This window comes from Sinohyriopsis cumingii, chromosome 14 (assembly GCF_028554795.1).
Source record: "Sinohyriopsis cumingii isolate HCF-2022 chromosome 14, ASM2855479v2, whole genome shotgun sequence".
Taxonomy (NCBI): Eukaryota; Metazoa; Mollusca; class Bivalvia; order Unionida; family Unionidae; genus Sinohyriopsis; species Sinohyriopsis cumingii.
In genome coordinates, this window is record NC_142974.1 from 75,551,145 (window position 1) to 75,569,211 (window position 18,067).

The following is an 18,067-nucleotide window of genomic DNA, read 5'->3' on the forward strand; positions in this document are numbered from 1 at the left end:
ATCCTGCAGGTTACGCAGGAGTTCAAAAATTGTATCGTGCTGCCAAAACGCGACTGAAAAGTCTCCGTTTACCTCAAGTGCAACGATGGTTACAAGAACAAGCTACCTACACTTTACACAAACCCATTCGACGCAAGTTTGCCAGCAGTCGCACCCGAGTGGAAGGCATCGATCATCAATGGCAAGCCGATTTAGCCGATGTCTCTCATTTAGCCAGCTACAATCGTGGCTACAAATATTTGTTTTGTGTCATCGACGTCTTTTCCAAATTTGCCTGGGTCGTGCCCTTGACTTCCAAATCGAGCATCGAGTTAGTGCGAGCCCTGCAACGGGTGTTGAAACAAAGCGGTCGTCACCCTCTTCGATGGCAAACGGACAAAGGCACCGAATTTCTGAACCAAGCTTTCCAAAAAGAATTAAAGAAACGTGACATTCATTTTTTTTACCACCGAGAATCCCGAAACCAAAGCCAGCATCGTGGAACGTTATCAACGCACTTTGAAAGAACGCATGTGGAAATATTTTACGCATCAACACACTCTGAAGTACATCGACATCTTACCGCACCTAGTGCAAGCGTACAACCAATCTTACCATCGAAGCATCGGACGTGCCCCGCAAGATGTGACTCCCGAGAACGAAGTGTTGGTGTTTGAGCGTCTGTTTGGTACGTCCCCGACGAGGGCTGTCCCCAAGAAAAGTGGACGAACGAACTGTTTCGTGTCACTGGACGAGTGCATGGCCGTCATCCTGCCGTCTATAAATTGGAAGACATGAACGGAGAAGTTCTCAAAGGAACGTTTTATTTGCCCGAGTTACAACGTGTGACCAAAAAAGAAGACGACGTGTACGACATCGAAAGCATTCTCGAACGCAGAACCCGTAAAGTGGGCAAACGACGTGTCAAAGAAGTCAAAGTACGTTGGAAAGGATATCCACCCAGTTTTGATTCTTGGATCGACGCTTCGCAAGTCATCGTCTATAAAAAGAAGTGACCATCATGCCCTTTCACACAGACGCAGCTACGTCGACCACTCCTCCTTCACCCAGTTCTTCTGTGCAAGATTTACAAAAACAACCTTTGTGGGTGTGGTGCGAAGAACGTGAGCCTAAAACGCAAATCGTCTTTTTCTGCCAAATCTTCGTGGTGTATTGTGTCATCCGGGCAGCCATCGCCAATTTGAGTTTGTAACAAGGAGGCAAACAATTGTGAACCATTTTATTGAGCAGTTGCATCGGTTACCTGCTTCCCAATCCCTCCCTGAAATTCTTTTCGAACGGGAACCACGGGAACCTTGTGTCCAGTGCCAGTGCCAGTCATCACTCCAACAACAACCACAACCAGAACCCCATTTTGGGCGGAGACAGGCCTCTGACGTCCAGTAACCCCTCGGAGAGCCACAGAACTCTGGAATCATGAGTCACGAAAACCAATTTTACTTAACCTTACCCAGCGACAGTTCCAAGGAGGTGTTTCCCCACAACACGTTGTGCTGTTACACGGCCAAATTACCTCAGGCCATCCCCTTAGAATACGAAGCCCATTGGGAAGTTACTTTAGTAGAAATGATTCACCCGACCCAAGTCCTCAATGTCCTTCCCAACCAAAATATATTTGATGTGGACGTTCATGACGAGCAAGTGCAACGCTACTTGGATGAGAACGTCAAATATGAGAAGAAAACCCCTGGCACAAAAAATTAAAAGTACACCACCTATCACTTGTTCATTCACCCAGGCTATTATTTTAGTGGTCAACATTTGGTCAGCACCATAGCCACCAGGTTTAATGGCGTGTTTCTGAGAGCTTTGGAAAGTGTCACTAAAAATGTCATCACCCTGGAGTACCACAAAACAGCTCGTCGCTTCCTGATGAAATTTCCTGAGGGGCGTAAAATCATGTCTTTCTTATTTTGTCCTGAATTGTTTGACATGTTGGGCGGAGACATGGAGATGAGAAAGAAATTTGAGCAAAAAGGTGAGCTAGCAGTGATTTCCGACAACGAATCTTTTAGCAAGTTCTTTCGTACCCCAGTAGAACTGAATCAAGGACTGAATTTGATGTTCATGTATTCCGATGTGGTGGAATATAACGTGGTGGGACACACCTCCGTACCGTTACTGCGTGTCATTCCTTTCAAAGTGGATTCTGCCACGAACGCTGACGAGGAAGGTGGAAACACATCCTCACTATTTGCCGGTCAGCAAGTCGTATTTGGACACGGTCAACATTACAATAAAAGGAGATCTGGGACAAAATATTCCATTCACCAAAGGAAAAGTCACGGTGAAACTCCATTTTCGAAAACGGTTCTCTTACGACTCGTAAGTCATGTATCCAGTGTACCGAGGGGTTGCTCCACAGCGAGGACACGGTTTAGGAGATATGTTAAAATCGGCCTTTCGTTCGGTGGCCCCGGTGTTGAAACCGATGGTGACACGCGGAATCACGCCTTGAAAGATGCGGCACTGACGCAAGGCAAAGAATTTCTCCAAAATGTCATCATCGACAAGCAAAACCCTAAAGAAGCCTTCATGAGGGCAGGCAAAAATGTCTTGCTGCAAACGGGTAAAGACCTTTTGGACCGACGAGACACACCTATAAATGCCCTGCACGCTACCGAGTCAGGCATTCAGCAAGGACAAGGCAGAAAGAGACGACGAAGAAAACACCCTTTCACCAGACTTCAAGCGAGAAAGGCCAAGAAAAGAAGAACCGTTCGAGACTTAGACGTTTTCGATTATTGAGAAAGAGACAAAAAATGATACACCGAGAGTCATGTGCTTGTTTCAAGACGGAACTGGATCTGTTTGCCATGCCCCCCACCATGATGACGATGCAATAATCCCAGTGGGTGGAATTTCACCCGGTCTCCTCATTGACCGATTCCGCTCCCATCGAGTTTGAAATCAAAGAACAGCCCGAAGATTGCATTGATCTGAATAGCAGTTACCTATACTTGAAACTGAAAGTGATCGAACCCAACGCTATCATAGACGCTGATGAAGCAGTAGCTCCCGTCAATAATTTCATGCATTCCTTGTTCAGCGAAGTGGACTTGCACTTGAATAACAAACTGGTCAGCAGCAGCATGGATACTTACCCTTATCGAGCCTACCTGGAAAATCTCTTGACGTACGGAAAAGAAGCCAAGAACACGCATCTGGATGCTTGCGTGGTATGGAAACCTGACCAAGCGACTAGGTTCAACAGCATTACACTTGCTGGGGATGCTCAAAATTTATCGGGATTTGTAGAACGACAAAAGAAAATTGCTGGAAGTCGTAGTTTAGAACTGATGGATCGCTTGCATTTGGACATGTGGTTACAAGAAAAGCATTTGCTGAACGGGGTGGATATCCGCCTGAGACTGAATCGCAGTAGTGCTGCTTTCCATGTGATGGCTGCTCATGATGCCACTTACAAAACCAAAATTGAAGAAGCCAGACTATACGTGCGACGTGTGGAAGTGTTGCCTAAAGTAGGTAACGACATCAGTCAGACGTTGAGCAGAACGACCGCCAAGTATCCGATACGTCGCGTGGAAGTGAAAACCTTCACCATTCCTGCTGGACAGCGATCCATGATCGAAGATCATCTGTTCCAAGGACAGTTACCCAAACGTTTGATTGTTGGTATCGTCAAGAATTCAGCTTTCAATGGAGCCTACAACGAAAATCCTTTCTACTTTAATCATTACAATGTGTCCAAGATTGAAGTCAGTCGCGATGGCAAGACTTTGTGTACCCGACCCTTTGAGCCTAACTTTGGTGCCGCGAAGAATTATTTGAGATCGTACTTGTCCCTGTACGAAGCTACCGGACAGTTAGGAACCAACACCAGTCACGGCATTACGTACAACGATTATGCAGGAGGCTACGCTTTGTGGGCTTTCGATTTCACTCCAGACCAAGGCAGCGACGAGGGACATTTCCACCCTATAAAATCAGGCCAAATTCGTGTGGAAAGTCAGTTTGCGAGTCCACTGGATGCAGGGAACACAGTGAACGTCATCCTGTATGCAGAATTTGATAATACCATAGAAATCAACAGTTTGATAGAAGTCATTCTAGATTACTAGAAGTCATGGAAAACTGTTATCCCTCTTTACCTAGTGGAGAAACATTAGACATGGAATGTGAGGAGACCGTGGAAAAAGAAGAAGTGATCATGATGAAGTCGAGATGGCCACAACAAGAAGCCCATTTAGTCTGCTGTTTTGCCAAACACTTGGCTGAAAAAATGACGGAATTGATCAAGAAAAATTGCTATGGATGTCAAAACGATCATCCCAGTCAAATTCAACACGATAAATGCCTGATGTTAAGTCAAGAAGAAAAATTGGACGAGTATCTGGACGAAGCTTGGAGTCTGATGTCGGACGAAGACGTGTGGCATCAGTGGTATAAAGACTTGCGTGAACATTCTTGTCCACCATTAACCACTCAAGAGATCGATCGTATCGAAGCTCTCCTGAATCAAAGTGAGGAGACGAAACGAAGAAACGGTTATTTGTCAGACATTTTCAAGCAAAAAGTCAGGATCGAATTGACGACTTATTATTACCTGTGAAGAACAAAAAAAAAAAACATGGATACCTGGGAACTTTATTACCTTTTGAACCACAGTTCGTATACGGCTTCCTGGAATCCTGTCGTCTGTGCTAAAGATGAACTCCCTCATCGCAAACCTCAAGACCATCTAGCTTACGTGATCAACACGGACGACAGTCATCTCCCAGGAACCCACTGGGTAGCCGTCTACTTTTCTCAAGAAGGATGTGTGGAATATTTCGATTCGTATGGATTGCCCCCTTTGGAAGACGATATCATCGACTTTATGAGAAGAAATGCTCAGACCGCCCGATTCAATAATGTGAAATTACAAGGCACATATTCCTTGGTGTGTGGACAGTACTGTGTGTATTTTCTGCATCATCGCAGCCTGGGCTATTCCATAGAACATTTAGTGACTCATTTTGAACCTCGTTCTTCTTCTAGAAACGATGTGAAAGTAGATCGATGGTTTTGTGACCATTATGCTTATCTTTTGTCTCAAGCTAGGGAACGTAGTGTCCATCAATGGCCTAATGACTTCCAACAGTGGAAATCACAATTTCATTCACAACGTTGTCAGCCCTGTTTAAAGTAGAGTGTAAATTGAGAAAAAATGTTTGCTATTTGAAAAAAAATGTTTGATGTTATAATGTTGGATTATTGTTTAAAATATGTTAGAGTTGTTGGTTAGTGCTAAGTGATTTTTGAATAAAAATGTTGTGTTTTGAAAAAAATGCCTTTGTCTTTTGTTTAGCTATAAGAATGTTTGATTGATGCTCTTTAATTTCTTATTATCCCTCTCATAACACTCATTGAACGTTGCGGCTCGAAAACCGTGTGGGGGATGTTTTCCTTCACGTCCGCGCTTTGACTTTAAGAACCGGGGTTGTTTCCAGTCTAACCATCCATTGTCGACTCATCCTCCTACGAAGATGTGCTCCAAACTAGCTAAGCTCAACGAAGCCTATGTGAATTTGCATAGGGTCAGACACAGTCTGATACCGAAGCCAGAAGAAATAGAGAATTTGAGAATGTTAAAAGTCACTGAAGACCTGATAGAAGAGCTCTTCAGAGAAGAAGTGAACAGGGAGAAAGAAGAATGGACAGAGAAGTACAGACTTCAGAGACAGCAGCAGCAACAGCAGCAACAACAACAACAACAACAACAACAGCAGCAGCAGCAACCTGAAGCTGACAGAGGCTTTGTCGATTGCCGTATCGACACCAAAGAGTTCTTCTTCTCTTTCCGAAGAAGCAGACCTATCGCCAGAAAGTCTATCCTCAGAGGACATCGCATTCTTAGAAACTAAAAAAAGATTGCCATAGCAAACAGAACAAAAAACAGCCCTTTTCAGGGCTACCCCAATACTCTAGAAAAGAAATAACCATCCATTTGCCAATGTGTGTAGGTAGAGTAGTGTGAATATAAACACTAAGTCTTTTTTTAATAGTGTGAGGGTATGTGTTTGTGTATAGGATTGTTTCTTTGTAAGTGCTCACGTACGTTGGTGTGGATAGTAGATTAAGATGATGTTTGTTTGGTTTTTTTTGGTGTTTGAGGTGTGGGGAGAGTAGATTTGGGGGTTTGATTGGATTGCTTTGCGTATGTGGATAGTCTATTGAAGTGATTAATGAAAAAAAAAATTGAATATGAATGGGTAGCATAAAAATGTTTCTATTAGGTCCGCGCGTTGTTGTTTGGTCATGATCTAGGTAAGATCAATTTTTTTATGTTTTTAGGGGGATGTATTCCTTCACGTCCGCACTTTCACTATAAATTGAAACTCGCTCGGCAGTCTAGCTACCCTTGTTGATTGATCAACACCACCAGAAGAATGAACACCAGAATTGTGAAACTGCTAGAACTCCATATGCACCTGGAATATGCCAGGCGCATAGTAAATGAACTATCCGCGGAAGCCATAGTAGAAGAGGCAAGAATAAAGAAGGAAGAGGAGGAGAGAAGAGAGAGGGAAGAGGAGGAAAAGAAAATAGGAGAGATGATGACTTACAAGATACCAGAGACAGAGGATTGGGGTTCTGAAGCCAATCATCCCGCCTCTGCACTCCCAAGAAGAAAGGTGAAAGGAGACTGGGGAAGAAGATGCGTGTGTGGCGCCAGGCCAGGATGGTGCCATCATTAGATAGGTGCATCTGGAGTTAAAAAAAAACAACAGCTCTTTTCAGGGCTACCCAATACCCTAGAAAAAGAAATAACTATCAATTTGCCAATGTGTGTGTGTAGGTAGAGTAGTGTGAATAAAAATACTAACTCTTTTTTCATAGTGTGAGTGTATGTGTGTTTGTGTTTGTGTTTGTGTTTGTAACTGCTCACGTAAGTTTGTGTGAATAGTAGATTATGGGTTTATTTATTGTTTCTTAGCGTATGTGGAGAGTATAGTCTGGGTTTTATTATACGAAATGAGAAAATAGAGGGATGTTTTCATTCACATCCGCGCATTGTTTGGTCATGATCTAGGTAAGATCAATTTTATGTTTTTAGGGGGATGTTTTCAATCACGTCCGCGCTTTCACTATAAGAACCCACAAAGTTTGATGTTGGAACTATTCTAAGGAATAACTGAGACAAAATGACTCAAGTATCAGTTCTATTTAATCTATTGAGAGACATCTATTTTTGGATAATGGATGCAGAATATGTTGTAGGAAGAATAGAAGAGGAATGGAGGCATGGATATATGAAAGACTTTGCAACCAGTCAAGTTCAAGGCCTAAAGACAGCAAGAGATATCATAGCAGGGATGATTGAAGAAGAAGTCAATAAGTCAAGAGGCTTCATTAACCCACCTTACTTCAGAGTGGGAAGTTTGAAGGAAGCACTGGATCATGTCATCAAAGTCCGGTGCTTCCTAGAAAAAATATTGCACTGGACAGAGTGGAGGAATGTAAAATGGGGGTTGGACAAGGTGAAGAAAGGGGAAGATCTGATGAGAAAAGTAATGGAGGGAGAAGTAGAGAAGATTAAAGAGAAATGGAGAGAAGAAAGAAAAGATGTGGAAAACAAAAAGAAAAAGGAAGAGTTTGAGCGGCTTAACAACAATTGGATGAAAATCCAAGAGAAGTTCCGAGCTATGGGTCACCCGGACTGGATGCCGGAAACAGAAAAGAAGAAGAAAGGAATGATGGAAAAAATAAGAGGATGGTGGAAGAAGTTAAGGAGTTAGAAGAAGAAGAAGAAAACCCAAAGGCCCTTTTCAGGGCCACCGATATTTCTCGAAAAGAGAATAACTTTCCATTGCCTACCCCTTTTTTTAAAAAAAATTTAAAAAAAAAAAATCCCATGTTCAGTTCCCCCTTGTCCCTAGATAGACCCACGCTTTATTCCCTCCATGTTCAATTCCCCTTGACGCTAGAGTTGCCCACGATTTTTCTCCATGTTCAATTCCCCTTGACGCTAGAGTTGCCCACGATTCTTCTCCATGTTCAATTCCCTTGACGCTATATTTGCCCACGATTTTTCTCCATGTTAAATTTCCCTTGACGCTATATTTGTCCAGGGGTGTTTTTAATGCTAAGTCCCATTGACGCTCTAGTACCCCCATTCACTACTCATACATACATACATATATACTTACATACATACATACATACATACATAAACACATACGTACATGCATATATACATACATCAGAACAGGCTAAATTATACGATTTTTGTTCAATTTAATTCATCGCTCATGACACTTTGCTGCATAAATATTGATATGTCTTGTAATTATGACCACTTTCAATTGTCGCGCCAAGCTTCTATATATATCGCAATATGACAGACAATATTAATTTATAAATGATTTAAATTTAAGTTGCCGTACTCAGATTATAATTCCTTCTTGAAAAACCTTTTATATATTATTATATAAATCATTAAAATTTCAAATATTGTACTCGAATTAAACTTCCTTTTTTACACAACTCTTTATGCAGATTATCATACGGGAGTGAAGGCTTAAATGAGGCTTGAAATTCATAGACGGGGTATGTCTTTTATGTAAGGTTGAGTTAATGTGCGATTCAATTACGATAGTCGCTGAGTCTATTATGTGAATGTATAAAGGGTTGCAATATCAGCATTAAGACTGGAAAAATCACACACCCGCCATTCCTCTTCGTTTCAAAGTTATTTATGTACCGATGTCAATGGGTATGAATCATACATTCCAGGTATAACGTTTATATTTTACATTGACTTATTTACATATACAATACACTAGGATTACATTTAGAAGCTCCATTGACTTATTTACACGTACTATATGTATTATGCATTATTACATTCAAAAGGTTTATGTAAAGAAAGTGTCAATGATATGGAGACCGGTCAAACATCCTGCTCTGAATAAGAAAATGTCATGCTTTCTTGATTGAATTAATAGCTATAGACAATAATACATTTGTAACATTTAGCATTGGGTCTTGGAGTGAAATATCATATTTAAAAATGTAACCTTTACAAAAGGGGACTGGACAACACATATATAAAGAACTGTACTGACGAGATTGGAATAGCTTAACTGCACTGACTAGACTGGAATGATTGACGCATCACTCTGAAAGGTGATTTGTATTATATATTTTTCAGGTTTGCTTTATCCTTGTCGGAGATAACTAAATATGAGCACTCTTCTCAACTGTACAAGTACCATAACAACACGTCTGTACCCCTATCATTTGATGTGCGCTGAATATGAAAATACATGTATTGTATCTATCTATATATATATATATATATATATATATATATATATATATATATATATATATATATATATATATATATATATATATATATATATATATATATACGTTTTAACGCTGCCCTATCCAGGCCATCTTTATGTCAACATAAACTTTGTTATTTGACTCAGAAAGGAGTAATCCATTCAGGAAGCATTGTCGATTTACACCCCTCTCAATACAGATGTAATCCGTTTAATTTCCGTACATGTGAGTGTTATAGTAGGCACCTGCAGCGTTTAGTCTCTCTCTGTCTCAATCTCTCTCTCTCTCTATCTATCTGTATCTCTCTCTCTCTCTTCATTTATATATTTAACTAAAGCAGAATATTTACTTGCCGCTTGTAAAAAAACGCATATAGTTTCTTTAGTCGTTTCTTTTCTTTTCCTTCTATCTGTTTATTTTACCACAGCTTTCTAATAGGGTTCAATCTTGTGTATTTCCATGTTGTGACATTATAAATTTATCCCGAAAAAATATTGTTTACATACATAATTGGTTTATTTAGAATATATTGGGTGAGGACATTATGGGTTGGTCTTTGCAAACGCTATCAATATCGGGTGTGTCAAATTCAATTATCTTATTCATTTATTGCAAGTGTCATTTCAGACTTTCTTTAGTTAAATCAAACCAAGGTCTGTATAAGCAGACATGTAAATGTGTGTTATTCAAACGCTCTTTACACGTTCTTGTAAGTAAATGTAATCGCTAGTGAGCGGACGTAACTAGGTCTCAAATATTGTTCTAAGTATTTGCTAACGGTAATCGTATCAGCAAGAAACAGTCTATACAGAGCTTGGAGTTCTTTTCAGTTGAGCAGTTTATTTTAATACCAAATTTGTTAATGCCAGGGCCATGGTACTGAGTTAATCATTTGTTAGATTGTGGTTTCGCTGGTTCATTGGGTACATGGATGACTAGATTGTAGGATAGTATATATTTCCTTTAATACAATAATATAATTTAATTTTATCGCACTTTGCCCAGATCGATAACCCTTCGAAAGTATATCAAAACAAAATAATGTTCACTAAATTCTGGAGACCTTCACTCTTTAAAATATTCAAGCAAAACAGTAAAATTAAAATTGAATGAACGTACTAAACTCTAGTCCATAATCGTATTTTCATACATCACATGCATGTTGAATACTTCGGGCTTTCGGCTAGTGGGTTTATGTATGAGCTAACAGCGAAACAAACGTTTCAAATAGTTCAAGAAATCAATGTCTCCCAGAATACAAAACTTGACGAGTTAAGCACTTGATCCTTAAATCGTCATGGATTATTATGTCGGCTTTGCTGAGAAATGCTTATACAAAATTTACAAGCAAAATGTTGCTTCGATTCCATTTCGAAATTGATGTCAAAAGTTTGATTAACTTAACATGATCTATTCCAGTCGCAATGCAAATATTGCCTCATTATTTTAAACGAGATTATGTTCGACTGAGAAGTCTGCAATTACATAAGTGCAATATATACATATATATATATATATATATATATATATATATATATATATATATATATATATATATATATATATATACACATATATATATATATATATATATATATATATATATATATATATATATATATATATATATATATATATATATATATATATATATATATATATATATACAGGGTATAGTATTTAGTAATAGGTAATCAAAAATAAACTAAAACAGACAGAAGGTAGAATGGATGAACAAACATCCAGCTAGTGACTAGATATGAATTATTTTATGTCAGTGGAATAACTATAAAAGATTACATGCTCAGGATAGACTAGGTTATATGCATAATATACCATGAATGTACTATATTATATATATCATGTATATTATACGTCCGTCTTTCAATAAATTAAATTAATTACTAGACTATATATATATTATATATATATATATATATATATATATATATATATATATATATATATATATATATATATATATATATATATATATATATATATAATGCCATGTATATTCTAAATCATGTATATACTGTACAATACATGAACTTAATGTTCTTGACAGTACATAATACATACTTCATTGCCATGTATAGTATTTATGAATATTATATATAGTGTATATACTATATCGTGTAAAGTGTAGACGATGAATGCATTGCATTATATATGCCAAACATAGTCTGCTTCCTCTATACACTGAACCCAAAAACATTGTATATGCTATACTTTGTATACACTGGATATTGTATATACATTATATGTGCTATAGTATATGTATACTATATCATAAATATTCCATAACTTGTATAAACTGTATAATATATGCACTTAATATACATGACCTAGTATATAATGCATGCAGTATATAATATTTCCTGTATATCTTGTTTATACTTAATGATGCATTTTCTAGGCCATATATATACCAAACTCTGTACTTGTATGCAGGAGTGCTCCGGAGTAAGGCATTGAGTATCAAGACGGTATACTCTGACGATGAAAACATCCCATATAATCAGAACCAAGAATCCATAAAATAGGCTTTGACGATACAATAATCAGGTAACCAGAAATAATAATAATAGAAAGTACATGTGACGATGAGAACCATCCAGAAGTCAGGAAATGAGAATCCCGAGAGAATACTCGAACAATACAATTATTCCATTGTCAAGTATTAAGAATCCAAAGAATATGCTCTCACGATGAAAATGTCAGGCATTGATAATCTGGAACGTATGATCTGACGATGAAAACATCTCATAATCAGTCAATGAGAATACATAGATAATAATTGGACAAAAGACGAATTCCATAAGCAGCAATTGAGAGTGCAGAATATCCTCCCATGATGTAAACACTACATAATCAGGGACCAAAATCCAGAGAAGCTTGAAACTGTATATTCAAAGTAGAAATATAGAAGTCCATCAAGAGTTGAATAAGCTTGCATGATCCTTAAACACTGACACACACAAAAACACCAACTCATATTTCATATGCCATATATGAGACAAATTATGCCACTTTGGCAACTTGTAGTAATGCAAATATGGTCATACTAAAATGGGAACACCTTTTCGTATTTTTGTCTGCTATCTTCAACGATTGTATACGTGTTATGTATATTTGATTAATTATATCTGATTTAATATATATCAATATAAGCGTGTGTCATTTTGTATTGCATGCTATTGTAATGTATATTTATTCACTGGAGACGATACTCTTTCTAAAAAATAGTTTGACCTTGACTGTTCGTGTTTTTAAACGCCAGTGTTGACCTAGATCCTGACCTTGTTTCAAAATTAGAAGCATCCACGTAAATAAGTTTTATTGTATATTTTAAAATAATTGGTTATTGTCGAGGTCAAGACGGGACTATGTGATTTAAGATACAAACACATTTTTGTATTTTTTTCTTCTTAGATTGGGATTCGTCTGGATCATGGTAACCGTACACAATCAAGTGACCCCCATTTCGATTTCACATCTTTGGGATTTTCGAAACTGCGTTTTAGAATACGATATAACCTTGGAGAAATAATCTCATTTGGGCTATTACACTGCAGTGTGCTTGTTTAGCCGTTTGGAGTTATTTAAAATTATTTAGATTCAAACAAATTTGTTGAGTATTTCTTTTTTCCTGGAAATGCATGTGCTCATGTAATATTCCTAAACAAAGACAACTCTTATAACATATTTATTTTGATTTCCGAAAATGGTGTAATATATATTGCTTTTACAAGGAACTGAATGCTTCAAGAAACTACAGGTTATAGCATGTGTCATCATATTCAATCTTGGATTCTTCGTCAAGACTCGAATGTGCAATCATTAGAACATGTTGATTATTGGGACTTATACAATTGTAGTCGGGGATCATTCTTTGATTATTTTGGATTTCAGTCTTAAAACCGTAAATTCATTTTTAATACTTATTGAGGCACATGACTAAACGACGTCAAGTAAAGTGCTATGGATTAATTCATTATCATACATGAGGATTATTTGGGTATCAATCAGAATGCATGGAAAAGAAATGGATAAACATTCATTTGAATCATATTATAACGACATTCGTCATCAGTCTTAACATTTTGCAGAGTGCGCACACGCAGCGATCACACGTTATTTATATACCTGAAAGAGAGTACTTAAAGAACTATGAAAGAACAATGGACACTCTGTAGTCTGATTATAAGCTTATTTATGCTGAGTATTTTATATGATCGCATTCACAATCAGTTAATAAATGTAATCTACATATCATTCAGTTTACACTAAAATTAAGGACGCTTTCACCTCTAACTACATTCTTATTTACTTTGTTCTGTTTTTCGAACCGATTGCACTTTCATTTACGCATCATCATTCCATCTGTTATGCATTTATTTGTATGTTCGTCCTGTATGTATGCCATTTCACTTTGGTTGTATGGACGATAGTTTAAGGAGGATGTAGCATACAACGAAATTGGGGTAGTATTTGAATGACTTTATTTTTCACCTTCCTTGACAAATAATCAATTCAAAAGAAAGGCAACACCCCACTAATCAGAACACAACCAGACCAACTCAAATTAAATTCCCCAAAATACATATATATGCAAGCAAACTAGATAAGTTAGCTTGCTTGTTTCATTATTTATACAACACCAATTATAAATATCATCCCCACATCATTTGAAAAGTTAGCAACATAAAAACAGTGATAATTGTAATTGGTTAATACATGAACGTGACAACGACTTGATATACATATACATAAAGTTTCGATGAAAAAAAAAATCAATAATTTAGCACATCATGTGTGTACTGATGAGCCAGTTTGCTCATAATCAATTATAATCCTGACATAGCCAAACAGCCTGACATTGCATCGCTTACTTAATATCTTACCTTGTAAATGGTTGCCTAATTAATGCATATATAATCGTTTTAAATGTTGCGGGAGCATATATTTGAACATGTATGCTTTATTGTTATAGGTACATTGGATGATTCCAATTTGTTACCAAAACAAATCCTGCCTGATCTAATGAACAAGGGTTTTGTATTACCTCTCAAACAGAAAGTTTCTGGAGGGTAATGTACACAATACAGTCGTGATTCGCTCCTTAAGTGCATTATTTTTGCATGTCTATACAAACTACCTCTTCCAACTCATCATTCACCACATAACACGATTTCCTGGTGGAATCGATTAAACAGAAAAACAGCCAACATTCTGACAAATGCAAATAATTGATTATAATTGTGCATGACCCAATATTTATACAGGCAAAGTGCAGTTTTAAAATTAGCCCCACATATTTAGGTAAAATAACATATTAAGTCAAATGCATCAAATATAAATAACTCTGCTTGACATATCAACCTAACATTAAACTTTAACAACTTGATGTATGACAAAATGTTTTATGAGTTCAAAACAAATCTTAATTTTTGACAACATTTCAGTATTTTTAGGCTGTAACCTTGATGATATTGCAAACCAAACAGACATACACTAAGCACCCTAGTAATATTGAATTGAGTAACTATTTACCTCATTATCGCATATCGAATCTTGTTAGTATTGTATGAGCAGATACGAGTACCTTTCGCGATATTTTTGTTATATTCCGCGAAGGTAATTTATCTTTAAATTTAAGATTCCATAACTGCGACAAACTTTAATAAATTAATTGAATTGTCTTTTATTTACCTGCCCGGCAGTTGTGCGTATTTAGAATATTCAATATTTATATTGCTCAATTTAACTGACTGATCAATCAGGAAGTGATCAATAGTAGGTTTTAACTTTTAAAATCACGTGATCATCACAAGTAATGGACGAACCTAAATATTCAATCATAATTTTTATTTTATTAGACTAAATGTTGAAAAGGGCTGTCATTTAATTTGTTCACATTTCTATATTTTCATATAATGGTTATTAAATGTTAACACACCGCAATCAATTATGTTTGATTTTTTTGAGAGGTTTACGTGCATTTTCGATTTCGGTTACACCTAATGTGTAATAACAATCAAAGAAGATCGATGCACATCAATGCGCGTATTAATATTATTATAATTGTTATTATTATAATTAACATTATTATGATTATTACTATTGTTATTATAACTATTAGTATTTTTCTTCTTCTACTTTTTCTTATTCTTCTTAATATTATAATTATTATTAATATTATCATTAGCATTATTATTATGATTATTATTATTATTATTTGTAGTATTATGATTATTATTATTATCAGGATTTTACGGAACCTGAACAATGACAGTCTGAATCCAGCTGAGAAAAGGAGAGTAAATTAATCACCTGAAGAAAATAACAATCCAATCGATCTTGATTGATACAAGGATGTCAATCGAATCTGCATCATTGTGGTAAAAAGTTCAACACTTTTCCCATGAGCTCACACTGCTCAAGAAACATATTTGTGATGCATAACATACCTAATACAATTTTTTTTCTATCTTCTGATGTACTTTATTTTATATGATATCAACCTTAACGTTACGGTTAATATTAAATATGGCATGCATGCGCGGATTCATCCATACCGTGGTCTAGATAGTAATTTTCAAATGTACCCTATAGTGAAAACTGCTCCATGCACAACTATGTGAAAAAGACAGTGAAATCTCTCTCTCTGTCTCTTTCGCCCTATATATATATATATATATATATATATATATATATATATATATATATATATATATATACATCGCTCCGGTGGCCTAGTGGTCATAGTGGTTAGACAAACCACCTCAGATGCAGGAGGCCATGGGTTCGAACCCCTGCTGAGTCATACCAAAGACTTATGCAAAATTGTTTGTAACAGCTGCCTCTCATCGCGCTCATTATTTAGAGGTCAGAGTTTGGACTTTTGAGTCAGAGTAATGTTACTGGGTGGGACATTCCAAAATGACTGCTGCATGATGCCCCAGTGATGGATATCACTACAAACCGTCACACTGCAGACACCGTATCGATATGACAAACATGTTTAAAGATACGTTTAAAACCCCATATCACTCACACTTACACTCTCTCTCTCTGTCTTTCTCTTTAACACTATACATATATATTGCTTTGCTATTTTTGTATTGTGACAGTGCACGCAAAAATATTTCATCACTGTAATACAATTTAACGATCTTTATAAGTAAAGCATAGTATTTCAGTATAGGTATTTCCATATTGTGATATTCACATAGAGACACATGACTACACGACATGACAGATTAAGTGCTATTGGTTAATTCATTCTCAAACACGGTGCTGATCTGGGTATCCTTTTGAAGAAAAACAAGAAAATAGATTAGCTAATTATTGAATCATATTATACCTGTACTCGTCAATCTTTCACTTATGCAAAGTGCACACGCGCAGCGATGATTTGTTATTTATTTACCAGGAAGAGCATAGTTAAAAAAACTCCGTATGCTGACTGACTGTACACTATATTCTGATTACAAGCACGTTTAATATCAGCATTTCTATTCCACTAGGTCGACCGCACAGCAGGTGGCTTACATTTACGATTAGCTAATAAATAAAACATACATATCATGCAGTTTAAACTGAAATTAACGACGCTTTCGTCTCTAACTATATTCTTATTTCACTGTTTCTATATGTCGACCGCTCCGGTGGCCTAGTGGTTAGAACGTCCGCCTCGGATGCGGGAGGTCGTGGGTTCGATCCCCTGCCGAGTCATACCAGAGACTTACAAAAATGGTACTAACAGCTGCCTCGCTTGGCGTTCAGCATTAAGAGGTTAGTGTTAGGACTGGTCGGCCTGGTGTCAGGATAATGTGACTGGGTGGGACATCATGCTTCATGTCTGCGGCATGATGCCCCAGTGCTAGACATCTCTATAAACTGCCACATTGCAGATATCGTAGCGATATGACTGAAAAATTGTTAAAGCTACGTTAAGAATCAAAATCACAAATCACATCACAAATCTATATGTCGAACTGACTGTCCGTTTATTTACCCGACTTAATTCAATATGTCAAGGAGATTAAGCTATGCATATTAGTAGTTTTAAATTTTGGTACAGATAACTGATAATATCAGAGGTAAAACTGAGGTTTTTTAACTGACCAATCTCATTTCAAAACTTGTTAAAACTATGTGTAACTAATATATCCTTTATATTGCAATGAGCAAGATGATTTGATCTGAATGGATACCTGTATATTCTATAGAACACGTGCAGTGCGATTCATTCAAGCTCTAAACATACGAATCATTCAATTACTTCTTATGGACATGTGTTATGTGAATCAATTTGTGACTTTATGAAACCTTATCACGTACAAAAATAATTCATGCAATCAGTAAAAAATGGTAAAAAATAATGTGATTCATCTATTAAAAAGTGTAGACACACGATGTGATTCACATAATATCATGTAATAAAGGTATGATTCATATATGCTCGTGCAAATGCGTGCAACTCTAACTGTACTCAAATGTACTCAATAGAAACACAACATGTGTTCCATGTCTACAGTTGAAATAAACATAATTGAAACAAACATGATTAGTTATAATATAACAGAATTGTATCAATCATACGATAACGTATGACTCCTTTAAATACTTGAAAACCTTGTAAACATTAAAGTTTGACATGGGTCACATGTTTATTTTCAAACCTCAAATTAATTCTTGGTTTTGCCAGCACTTTTATTGGACACACACCATCTTCATTGATTTGCCATGCGCACAAGTTTAC